At 45.6% G+C, this 13,498-nt stretch overlaps 1 protein-coding gene across 21 annotated transcripts in view; it reads right to left on the bottom strand.

Moving 5' to 3' along the window:
• The window catches only part of ARPP21 (cAMP regulated phosphoprotein 21), a 157,469-nt gene extending 144,279 nt beyond the window's left edge, over positions 1-13,190 (bottom strand). For 4 of the 21 annotated variants that reach the window (XM_086720364.1, XM_086720366.1, XM_086720370.1 and 1 more), the window contains exon 1: positions 11,727-12,509. The gene's annotated coding sequence lies outside the window, so the exon portion shown is untranslated. The other 17 variants (XM_086720355.1, XM_086720365.1, XM_086720367.1 and 14 more) reach the window with 10 other exon arrangements.
• Between the last annotated feature and the right edge of the window lie 308 nt (positions 13,191-13,498).

Raw genomic sequence — 13,498 nt, 5'->3', positions numbered from 1 at the left:
GAACACGTGTTGGCAGGTGGCCTGACAAGAGGTTTATGCGACCTGGCGTCAGCTCTTTCCCCTGGGACAGAGACAGAGTATAAATATACAAGGCAGCACTTTTCCCCAACTTGACATGGGGGGACAGCTCAGAACACAGATTCAAAGAGCAAGACATAATGCCTTAACTACAAAGAATCACAAAAAAGTCTTGTCACACATGCACCGAAAAGCCCAAGCCTTGTGAATCCATTCGGAAAAAAAAAAAAAAAAAAAAAGAAAGACAATTCTTTAAACTCCACTTAACAGTTGATGGGGCGTCTGGGTGGCTCAGTCGGTTGAGCCTCCCACGTAGGCTCAGGTCATAACCTCATAGTCTGTGAGTTCGAGCCCCGCGTCAGGCTCTGTGCTGGCAGCTCAGAGCCCGGAGCCTGCTGCAGATTCTGCGTGTCTCCCTCTGTCTCAAAAATCAATAAACGTTAAAAAAAAATAATAATAAAAGTTTTAAACTCTACTTAACACTTGATAAAGATCTTCAAAATCATTTTTTCATTTGTGTTTTCAAAAAACTTTTAATGAATATTTTCCCTAATCACTTATCCCTGGGTATCTGTTTTTATGCAAACGTGAACTACTGGGTCCCTTAAATCAATAGCATTGTTTCAGATTGTTGGACACAAGTAAGTAAAGATATGTGTTTAGATATGTTGTAGTTTTTGTTCCCCCCCCTTAACCACATGATACGTATTGTTAACATCTTATAAAAGCTAATGCAAAAGAATCCCAACACCCCTTAAAATCATTGTTTATGTTTTTTTTTCTCAGTAATCCACAGACAAAATACTTAGGACTCAAACTACAACTTTATATTATTTTCAAAACAAGTATTGATATATAATTTCATTGCACATTCTTATAGTTTTCAATGTTTTAATGGATAAACAGTCCCTGTAGAAGAAAGCAGGAAGGAGATAACATTTCTATTTTGTGGCAAATATTTTACAGAGGATAGCTCATGAAGGGAGTGCTGCTATCTACATACTGCAAGAAGGACACTGAAGGTCACTTGGCAAGGCCAGTGAGAAGCAGAGGTGAGATTCAAACTTAAACTTAGGTCACCTTGACCTCAGACCTATTGCCCTTCTTTGGCACCAGGAGAGGATGTGTCCCAAGCATGGGTGAAATCAGGAGCTGAGAATCTATTCTTGTCTCAAATGGCAGCCACAAGTACAGATTTGAGATGCAGGCAGACAGATTTCCAGGCACTCTACCAGTTTCACAAGTTAATTTCCACATCCTTCTATGCCATGGCCCCACCACATACCCTTTCACTACCCCCTTGGTTCTCAACTCCTAATCTGTAGGTAAGATCTGAATCCCTGTGTTTCCCATGGCTGTTGAATGTTACCGTGTAAGTTACACTGCAAAGAAAAAAACAGGAGGATGAAATATACACCTTTTTTTTTCCTTAGACAAGAATCCCCCAGTATGCTACAACAGAAATTTTGCCACAGCTGTGATCACAACCGAGGGTATATTCATGTGGGCATTACATGAGCACACAGTCCCTTTCACACAACCACAGCTGTGACCACAACCGAGGGTAGATTCATCTGGACATCACATGCGCACACAACTCCCTTTCACACAAGAGGCAGCTCGTAAGTATCCGTTGACAGTCGCACTGCAAAACAATTGAACAAATTATTTTTCCAAAACAACCACCCCACAACCAGCTTTCGATCAAAAATGATCCAGAGGCAAAGTCAGAATCCATAGAGGGAATCCTGATTTTTCTTATCACTGTCCCTGTGGCTTTAGTGGACGATACCGGAAGAACTATAGAAAAATCTTGGATCTCCATCTTGATAAAGAGTTTTTGCCTGGACAAATGAGGTCGTTCAGAGAGCAGAAGTAACAAACCAAGGGAAGTAATCCCCGCAGAGCAGAACAAATGGCACTAATGACCTAATCAATACAGAAATAAGTACAGATTTCCTCCACCAATGGCCACTCAGTAGCTTCCCTGAAAAATACAGAAACATACCACCTTGCTTTCATGTAGATTTTCCTTAATGCTTATGGTGTATTTCATCAGGAACACCCAAAGTTTGGCTTTCGATCAATTCAGTAACATTAGATAAGTTCACCAAGACTTGGAGTAAAATATAGGGGTTCTTTCAAGTTTGCAGGTCTGGGTCCTTCTCAGTTCTATCAATTCCTTGACTACTGGTGCAAATCATATGATCCCCACCTAAGCCCCAGGATCTAATCTACAAGTGATGAAACAAGTTGGTATCTCCTCATTTTTTCTTAAAACATCAGAAGCAATCTATGCTCACAGGCAGGTCAAAACAATGACGTAATGTTGTCAGGTGATTTTAGAAAAATGGATTTTAGAGGTCTCGTCTCTTGCTAGATCTGTTGGGCCATCTTGGATTATACAAATGGCCTTCTGTTGGATAGATCTATTGGTTTTACCTGCGAAGTGTACAAATCACGAGTCTACCTACCACAGTTGTATTTGAAGTCATTTCTAGTTCTTAGATAAAGTCTCAAATTGCTCCTGGAAGGGTATTCAGAGTAAACTCTCTGTGGTATTTCCAAACAAATCCAGAAGGAGGCCTGGTTAACTTTCTTTTTCTTTTCTTTTTTTTTTAATGTTTATTTTTAAGAGACAGAGATACAACGTGAGGGGGGAAGGGGCAGAGAGAGAGAGGGAGACACAGAATCCGAAGCAGGCTCCAGGCTCCGAGCTGTCAGCACAGAGCTCGACATGGGGCTCGAACACGCGAACCGCAAGATCATGACCTGAGCCGACAGAGAGAGAAGGCAGGCCCTGCTTCTGTTTGGTTAGAGCTGCATAGCTTCTGGGCAGGAAGAGGGGCCTGGAGACCCCCCCAGTTTGCCAAATTCTCTTCTCCCTCTCTTCCTCACCCCTGCCTTCTGCTCCAGCACCGCAAGCTCACTCAGCCCTCGGAGGAATGAATTCTCTCCCCACATCCTGGATCACCTTCACCGTGGTTAATCTCTCCCCAGGCACCTGTCCAGTAAACATGAGTTGTCGCTAACTCTGTGTACCAGTGATTTGGAAATTGCTTGTGAACTTGCCTTGGCCCCATCCGCTCTCGCAATTTATTTATTAACTGAGTGTTGACCTTAATTCCCTTCCATGCAGCTGAAAAAGTCATCTACGTATTCCGTCAAAGCAGACCGAAGTTTTAGGGACTTTGTTACTCTTGTAGAAGCCCTAGTCATGGTCTGACATCTGTAGCACGCACTTCCTTGTGAGAGCCCAAACAAATCTTGAGAACAGTTACAATTTCCCCTATGCGGGAGGGTGTATCTTTGTTCTCCTTTTTAGAAAGATGAATGAATGTCAGGCCCACGTATGCTGACAATTTAGGGGAAAAACACAATTAAACCTTTACTTAGGGCTGCTTTTAAGTCCGGAGTGTTAGATGCCATCGACAATATAAAGATCAATTTTTAGTTCAACAAACTTGGATTAAAGATCTGCCATGTGCAAGCAAGAACTGCTAAGGGCAGTAGAAGAGGTAGGAAATATGCTTTGGGGCCAAACTACTTTTTTGCTTCATGTGAGTTAGGTAGATGACTCATATCTAAGCGTGTGGAGAATGCAGATTCTAGATACAGGTATAGATACAGATATATGCTGATTATAGATGAATATCATATATATGATAGACAAGATATATAACATACCTCTTATGTATGGGATCTATACTGTGGACAAGATATGTAATATATATATTACATATATACATATGTATGTATATGTGTATATAAGTGTATGGATATATGCGTATATATACATGTGTATGTACATATAGATATATAAACACATATGTATATACATACATATATACATATACATATATATATATATGGACACACACACACGTATAAAATCTGTCTACCCTTTCCTTGTTTTCCAGCAAATACCACAATACCAAAGGATTCTAAGTTCATTCTCAGACACCTTCTGAGAAGTTTCATTGGATAACTTTCGGACTGTGTTATCCCTCAGAAGAACGGCTGATATGCAAATTATAATCGAAAACAAAACTCCATTATTTGGCAAACTTATCGCTTCGCACAGCTCACCTTCTTCGGTGTTGAACGGGACTGGTGGTTTCCCATCTCCTGACGGGGCCACCAACTGATGAAACCCCCCTTTTGAGGGGAGTTTCTCCCCTCCTCTGGCCACTTTCACCCAAGGGCGGAAGTGATTCATTTTGGCAAAAGAGCAAATGCCTCGGGATCAGAGGCCAGATCAGCTGCTCAGCCCAAACAACTCACTCAGTGCTTAGGAACAAAGCCATCGGTGGGGTGTCTGGGAGCCTACCAGTGAGACCCAAGTGTCACTTGTTTTAACGTCTCCGAGGTAGCTGAAGATATTTCCATCTCCCATGCCAGTTCAAGTCTGCTGCTTAAGAGCTTTCACCCATTAACACAGGATTTAAAATCATTCCCTCATGGATCCCTTCCACCCCCTTCTTGTTCGGTTCTTTAGCCACCACTGGATGACCCAGTTAAACTCTTTTGGAGAAATAATATCCGTCCGTTCACTCTGTAGACAACTCTGAATTGGGCTGCCCCTTCCCTTAGAGCCGGGTTACACATCGGGGTTCTTGCAAAGTGCATGCTCCTAAAGCGACGAGCACCTTGGCCTGGCCTTCCGGATTTCATAGACACAGAAAAAGAGTAAAGCTTGTCTCTAACCGTGACCGTCACAAAGGTTCCTCTCCAATTGTAACCATCAAACACGTTACGGTGCCGAAGAAAAGAGAGCTGTACTCTTACTTCCGAACAACAACAACAGCAAACCTTCAAGGGAGGTGTGGCTCATTTATGTAACCAGCTTAAATCTCTACGGTTTTTTATATGAAAGATGATGGCTTCTTTTTAGTGAATGAAACCTACGTGCCTGTGCCGGGTACTCTGTATCTGCTTCAATCCTTCGGGGTGGGCCCGATCCCACTTCCTAAACGAGAAAATGGAAGCCACGCGACACGAACTAAACTGTTAAAGCCAAATAAGGAGTAATCTGTTCCTATCGGACTGTTGTCACTACGTAATTTCACCTGCAGAGACTGTGACGCATGGAGGGGTTTAGAGTCTTGGCCATCAGCACCCGAAGACTCAGAAGCCCAACATCAGGACAGGTTGTTCAGGTGCTAAACTGAGTGTTTGTTTATACAGGCCCGCTATGGAGCCGTGAGATTCCGATACACCACCAGGACTGCCTTGTTTCGCGAGGCTTTTGTTTTAAACTTTTGTTTTTGATTCAAGTTTTGCGCATATCTGTACCCTGCAGAACCCTACGGAGCTCTTCCTTGGTCACAGCTCCCTCTCAGATAAGCCTGCAGCACACCTTCCGTATACATCCCCTCCCTTAGTTTTAACCTGACTTTGAATCGGAAGCTGCAGTGAATTCCAAACATCTGTCGACAGCTTCTGACATCCTATGTGACCAAAAATGCACCCACTGCGATCATCTGTGGAATAAAATAGTATCTCTCTTGGAGGGATATTGACATCCTGGTCCTAGAATGTATTCGTTTTCGTATGTAAACTCTCACATTAACTGTGTGTACTCTCTTACCTCTTGACACTGAAGGAAAAAAAACAAAACAAAACATTAAAAACGAAGTCATCCATTGTTGTGGATGAAGACAATTGCTATGATAATAAATAATAAAGATTGAGGCATCCAGTTAGAGTGTTTAACAGTGCTTAAGCAAATAGCAACAGGATGTGCATACAACACGATCGCATGCTATGTTATTTTATCTTTCTAGAATTCTGTTAGTGATTATGTGGAAATTTCAGGGTTGGAGAAAGGTTTCAATCTTCACAAAGGCATTAGGCGCCGTGACCAAAGTTAAATCATCGCCACAGTGGGGGGGAAAAAAATGAAGACTCATTAATGCCAGAGAATTGTTTGCAGTGGGATTTTTGAATTTATCTTTAGCGCTCTGACAGTTCCCTGAAATTCCTACCATACCAACATATCTAAGTGAATTTAAAATAAACAAATATAAAACCGGGTAATTTAAAAGTGTTACCTTTTAAAGTATTACTGTGATCATTTTCACAAACCAGAGAAAATCGGATCACAGATATGGCTGCAAAGTCCTGACAATTAATGAATTCAGTTAATGAATCTGTCCAAAAGCTCTTTAATGACTGAATCGTCAAATGCCAGCAATGATGGGACTTCCACCAAACTTACATACGTGTCAACAAGCAAAAGGCTAAGTTAAACAGGCCAGTGTGGAGTATAGACATTTTCTTATCAATAAACATGAGAACTTTGTGTGAGGATTTTAGCTTGTGGTTCTGGAAACATTTTAAAATAGCTTTTTGTAAAAGCTGCAAAAGGAATGTAATACCTCTTTATTTTCCTATCGAGTTTATGAGCAAATAACAGTTAAACAATTACGAGTAGTCCCTGAATTCCAATGAGTCCTCATGACCTTCCTTCATCCTCTTTTGACCCATGTTTGATTCTTCTAGATCTCTGCATCAGTGATGGGATCACCTGAAAGCAATTCAAATTACCTGACCCATCAGGTGACAGGTAGGGCCTGATTCACACACCAAGGGACAGTATACTTGGATCTCGAGGACCTTAAAACTTGAGAAACCGATGTTCTATTTTGTTTCCTAAAGGTGTTGAAATGTTTCACTTCAATTATTGGTGTTGCTTCATAATTTCAACTAGATCAAAATAAGTCAAAATGCAGATCTTTCCCTTTAAGTATGATGCTAGGGACTAGAACGTTCTAAAGTAAGTATTATATCTCAAGCAATTAGAAGAAAAGCTGCTAAAGATATGAGCACCATCCACCTCGTTTCCATCCCTTAGAGACGGTCTTCGTCCTTATCTCAAGTATTTAGTGTGTGATAAAGAATCCACGGACAATTATACAAATGCAAGAGAATGTACCTCCATTATTAAGAACCCCTGCACTAAATGTAGTGAAGAATGAGTACGTGCCTTGAGTGAGACAATTTTGGACTAATTCCTCAACATTTTAATTGCGTCGGAATTGCAGTGCTACCCTAATACTCATCACTTGATTACAACAGGAAAAATCTTATATAACCTGTGGCGGTGACATGTACATTAAGCGGGGGTCCAAAAAAAAAAAAAAATGCCAGAAGAAATCTCCTTGGGAAGAGTGTGTAGAGGAATTCAAAATATTGATCTACTCTGGCTCTACGTAGTGATTAACACCCATTCCATCTGGCAACACCAAGCTCCTTGGGGGCAGCAAGGAGGGAGGAACGTAACATGATGCTGAGGATTCAGATGGAAAGTGGAGAGTCAATTTGGTGTATTCAAGTCAATTCTTTTCTTTTTTGTTTTTTTCCAATATGCTCTCCATTTTCCTGGTATAATTATTTCAATTCACTCTTTGGTTTCCTTGTCCAGCTATCTCCCAGGGCGCAGAAATGTCCCAGTGATCTTAGAGAAAGGTGTCTTCAAATGTTGTGCGGGCATTTTATGCCACATGGGGGCAGTGGGGGGGGGGGGGGGAGGAAATCACCAGACTGCAGACGATTTGGAGACCATACGATAACAATGCTACCAAACATTCAAAACTGCTGAATGCACTTGATACTGAATCTCAAGCACTTGATTCTTTATCAAGAATCCTGTATTTATGTCTATAATTGAAACACTTTGTATCTCGGCTGAGATCTGATCCCCATGGAAATGAAACTGTCGTGAAGTAAAAACAAGGAATAAACCCTGTGAACATCCAGGGCTAAATTTAACCCAAAATGAGAAAAATTCATTTAGATAAGGCACTAAAAAAACCAATTTATTAGAACTTGGCATAAAGGTCCCTTAAAGTAACACCCACAAACAAAGATAGCCTGAGAAAAACAAACCCAGTCACAAACACATCCTGCTAACATGCTTTTTTGCCTCCAACAGTCCTTCAACATTTACTTACGTCGCAGCTTGAAATTATTTATCGTATTTAATTCTAAATATTAGAATGAAAAACAAAAGAAAGAAAAGTCAGCGGACACAGAGAGCCTCTGGAATCACAGATTTCCTAAAAAAATAAAGGTCCTTTGTCTAAAGAGAGGAAATACGTATTTTGTAAGTTCATCGCTGACTTCAAATACGTCCAGAACTTTCCAGGTGACATAATGCATTGCTAAGGAAGCCAATTCTTTTTCTGATCAGAAATTCACAAATTTCTAAACACACTACCACTGTGTGGTACCAGTTAGAACGATGCCAATACTCACCACCTGAAGAAATGACTTTCACGGCCACATCATTTTTAAACCCCATCTTCCTTCTTAACCTTGTCGCAAAGCAGATCTGAATTAACACTAACTCCTATGGAACCGGTTCATTTGCAATTTCCAGCCTTACGGACTTCAAACTGTCTCCTAATCCTAACGAGGACCCCCAGTTATAGTCCCTTCTGGCTGCGTTGTACCTTGTGTCTTCAGTGGCTGACTCATTCCACGCTCTGCTCATGTAGCTTATCATTATCTTGTCCACAGGCAAAATCTACATTGAATTCAGATGAGAATGGCCCCTGATTTGAGACTCTTGAGAAAGGTATCAGCACTGGGGTCCAAGGACCATGACCACTAAGGGAAATGTTGCAGCCCGTGTGGATTGTAATTTTCCCCTCTAAAAGTACAAAGTAGAAAACACGAACACCGGCAACCAATTACAGTAACTCCTTCCAATGCATTTCCCTTAGTGGTTTATTGCGGGTCGGGGGCGGGGGGGGGGGGGGAGTTATCCTTCACAGAAACGGACAAGATCTAGAACAACTCTGTACACAGCCCTAACAGCTTTATTTAACACTACTTACGTAACTCACTTCCCCACTGAATAAAAACTTCTCACTTTTCCTTACGTTTATCAATTTTGAAACTACGTAGGCATTTGTCTAATCAGCTTCGCTTCGAACAGGGATATAACTCGATCATAGCATGTTGTTAATATGAAAACGAACAACACAGACCTTTCTGACTGGACATTTTCACTGTCTACCTCAAGACAGGTGTTCTGCATTATACCAATGTCGCAGACAGATGGCTTCTTAGGTTTTACGCACTATGACATTAAGATATTTCCCCCCTCGTTATAACGTTCCAAAAATTACTAGTGCTTCCCCTGCTATCTACAGTTCAAAAATATTTAAACTAAGATAATCTATTGTGCTTATCTCAAAGGAAGGAAGGAAAACAACTCGAATATTCTATCAAGTTCAACCCAAACTTCCTGCCTCAGTTGCCACAATTCTGGATCCAGATTCCAAGTTTATGAAAGAAACACAAAAAGTCACAAGGCAGAGTTTCAAGTTACAATATCTTAGAAGGATGCTAGTTATTTTATGCCCCCCAAACATTTTACAAGCTCCAAACCCTTCACGAGGACAGTATTTTAGGGATGTAAAATGATTTCTGCACTTCTCACCATCCAAGAATACGACAGCTCGTAGGAAAAATTGTACGTGTGCAGCAACTCCTTGGTTAGTGTCTCTTTTTTAAGTTTTCAGGCATTCTAGTGACTGAGTCTTGCTTCTAAGAATTACTGAAGAGGTTTATGAAAACACACAGCAGACTATTCATGTGTACTTCTCCCATTAAAATCAACTGATTTCTGTTAGCACTGTATATCAGGACTAATTAAAATTACCGTTTCCCACAGCCAGTCTGTACCTTTTCAAACATCCTTCTCCCGTATCCAAAACCATGCACTGTTCTGTCTTCCATCATGCTTCTTTTATTGCTGAGTGAGGCGCTCGCTCCTTCATTAAATAGCATTAAAAATAGACAGCACCGAACTCCCCAGTGGAGCATGCTCCAACAGGGCTAATGCCACAGTTCTTAAGGTAACCATACTCAGCTGGGATCTAAGAGGGAAAGTCACTGGAAGGTCAGCAATTTGCAAATCTAACAGCGCACACAAACCTGTCTCTGAGCTGAACACCGGAAAAGAGACACCAGCGTGTTGTGAAATTAAGTCACTGAGAAGCTGAAAGTCAATTTCTAAAACTGTGTAAGTTGCTTTAAATATGCCTTACTTAAACCAAAGTATTCTGTTCAACAGGCATTCACCTACCGCAACTGGGTTATATTCTCACTCATCAACTAACACAAAGCACGTCCGGAGAAACGGAGCCATGGAGGCATAGCGTCTGAATGTCTTAAAAACTGCATCTAAACCAAACTGTTTAAAACAAGCAAATAGTATTGATAAGCAAGGACAGGGAGAGGTTAGCCTTCTGCATCGTTTGTGATGAAGCACAGCCCTTAAAGAATATACGAAACCCATGCTCCAGAAAATTTTAAAATATTCTGCTAGTTGAAGTGACAAGAAGGAGTGAAGGAATGTGGCGAGAGGAAATACCGGATCAAACACAAATACATACCTTACAAATCCCATATAGACCCGAAATGAGCACACGTAATTTCTCACATGCGATCCACATTAGGTGTGCAGCAGAAGCAATTACTGCCAAGATCGTAGATTACTTGGCTATTCGAACAGAACACGCTAGAACTCTTCAAGCCACCGTCTTTGGTGAAAACGACATTAACCAAAATCCTATTAAGACAGGCATGTCCCATGGTGACACAAACACAGAGGATCAAAGGAGGGGGAGCATTTATTTTTAAGTGCATGTCAAAGGTTCCCTAACTTTCAGCAAATGAAAGATGATTCCCCATCATCTCCATTTCTCTGTTTTCTTAAAACAATCATAGCAATTTTGATCTCCAAAGTAAGCGAGGAGCAGGTGGGAACCGTTTGGAATTATTCAGCATTTGAGCCAAATCTTGTACAGATTCCTTTCAACTTTGGGGGATGCCATCCTTTTGGGAGAGGCTACAGTGTCATACCCACAGACTTTAAAAATCAGCAATCAAAAGGGATATCTGCCCTCTAGACACATTCTCCAGAAAACGATTTCCACCAGCCTTGCAAGGTGCACACTAGCCTCCCAATCCTTTGTAACTTTCAACGCCTCCTTGCTTTTCCTTTTAGACTCGGACTCTGTCCTTATCTTGTATCGTGGGGAGGTGATCGAGTACTGAGCCACATCCACTCCCGCTCCATTTCCATGCAGAAACATGGACTGAGTCAATTTCTCTTCCTTAAGAAACTTTCTAAATACCTGCACTATTCCAGGCAATTCCACCAACCGTATCTACAACCTGAGACAGAAGACATTGCATTCGGAGTTTGCAATGAAACACACATTTCAAACACGTAAAAATAAAAGGTCACCACCATCGTCTCTACCCGCCCCCTTCCCCCACAAATCCCCTGGGAGCCGGGACCCCAATTCCTGCAAGAGCGACAAACCCATGGCAACTTCTCCGCCCCTTGCACGGTTCTTTCAAATGGAATGAGAGGGTCCCAAACTTTCTACCACGAAACCGCAGACATCGCTGTAGACTTCGCCCACGAGGAAAACTGCCCTTCTCTGTTCTCTTGCAGCTTTCCCTGTCTGCCTCATCTGGCGGAGGGGAGTCTGCCCCTCCTGCGATGAAACATAGAAACACAATCAATACATGTATCACATCAACGGTTTTCTACAAACACGAAGGAGGGGGAAAAAAAAACAGACGATAAACAATTCCAAAGAAAAGCACAGATAAACGGCAAAAGGGAGGGGGGAAATCACAAAAGACGTGCCAGGTTCACGTCGGAAGAGCTCGATTATTACCTTGACATAACAGTGGGTATCCCCCCAGCGTCTTGGTGCCTCGATTGATTTGATTTAGTTTCTGGTTTTTACTAATATCGTTTCTCAGTGATTGAATTGGCTGGATTTGTTTGGCTTGGCGCTTTTTTTTTTTTTTTTGGTCGATTTATTTAACTGCTAGGAAACCGAGCTCTCTGCAGCGTCGGCGGCTGGGATCCTCGCGCAGCTGCGGCGACCGTGGTGGCTCTGGCTGGCGACCCCGCTGCCCCCGCCGCTGGTCGCCGCTCCGGACGAGCCCAGGGGGCGCCGCCGCCGCCGCCGCCTTCTCTGTCCCGCTGGCTCCGCGGGGCGAACGATGCCCCCCGCCTCCGGTCCGGCAGTCCGCCCCTCCGCGCGTCTGTCCGTCTGCCTGCCTGTCGCGCAGCCCCACGGCCCCGCGCGGGATTCTGGCTTTCCTGCGCTCCGCTCCGGCCGGCTGGCGGTCCGCGCGCGGCCGGTCTGTCCGTCCCTCGGCGCGTCGCGGTCCCGCTAGCAGGGCCGGGTCCCTGTTCCGGGTTCTGTGCCCAGCTCGCTCTCCAGCTCCCGCTCAGGGCCCCGGCCGCTTCCCTCGGACAGCGGAGGGCGTCTGGAGCGGAGGGTGCACGCGAGTGCTGCGCGCTCGCTCGCTCGCTCGCTCGCTGTCTCCCTCGCTCTCCCTCTCCCCCTCTCCCTCTCCTCCTGCCTCTCCTCTGCGTTCTGCTCTCCCAGACTCGAGCTGTCTAACTGCTCCCACCTGTCCGCGGCTCTGTCACTCCGTCGTCCCACCCCGAGCCAGCCAGCCAGCCTCGGCCCGTCCCTCCGTCCCGCGCCCCTGCCTCCCCGCCTCCGCCGCCGGCCCCTCCGCCCGTCCCTGCCCTCCCACGCACCCGGCTCCTCCCCGCAGCCCCGGCCGCATCCGTCCCCGCCCCGGCTGCAGCCTCCAGCGCCCCCGCCCCCCGCCCCCGGCCCGCCACACCCCGGAGCCGGCCGCGGCCAGGCGCGCCGGCAGGGCGGAGGGGAGGGGAGAGGGGGGACGGGGGAGGGGAGGGGGGCGCCGGGGCCTCTGCCCCCGGGCGCGGCCGGAGTTGGCCGGGTCGGAGCGCGGGCACCTGCCGGGTGCGCCCGGCGCGCGCGGGGCCATCCGTCCCCCTCCCGCCCCCCCATCCCCCCCCCCCCCGGCGGTCTCCGCCAGTCCCGACGCTGGAGACAAAGCGCCCGGGCCACGCGCGGCCGCACCGGCGTCATTAATCAGAGGGGAGCCTGGCACGCCGCCGCCTGCCCCTCCGCGCCGCCTCCCCGCTCCCCCGCCGCGGACCTGTCCCCGGGGCGCCGCCGACTCCCGCGGACGCTCGCCCGGGCCCGGCTCCCCGCCTTCCTCCGCTGCCCACTCCGGCGGCCAACTCTGCGGAGAACACCCCGCAGCGGCGGCCCCTCACTCCGCGCGATCGCGTCCCCGCAGTCGCGGCCCCTCACTCCGCGCGAACCAGCCGGAGCCCGCGAGCTCTCGGACGCTCTCGGCTGGGACCCAAAGTCCAGGCGAGCGGCGCCCCGTGCGCCCCTGGCCCGAGCTGCGCGCCCGAGCGCGGGCCTGGGGTCGCCGCCGCGCCGCAGCGGCCAGGGCGCGGGGCGCCGAACAGAGTTGACATCCGAAGAAATTAAAGCGCTGCATTTCCCGTTTGTTCTGCAGAAGTGCTATTTTTATTATCTGTAATTCTTTTTTTTTTTTTTTTTCATTGTCTCAGGGCACACACTACCAAAAGGGAAAAAAAAAAAAA

This window comes from Puma concolor, chromosome C2 (genome assembly GCF_028749965.1).
Source record: "Puma concolor isolate L17-30 chromosome C2, mPumCon1.1.hap2, whole genome shotgun sequence".
In the NCBI taxonomy this organism is placed as follows: Eukaryota; Metazoa; Chordata; class Mammalia; order Carnivora; family Felidae; genus Puma; species Puma concolor.
This window is presented reverse-complemented; position numbering and strand designations above follow the sequence as displayed.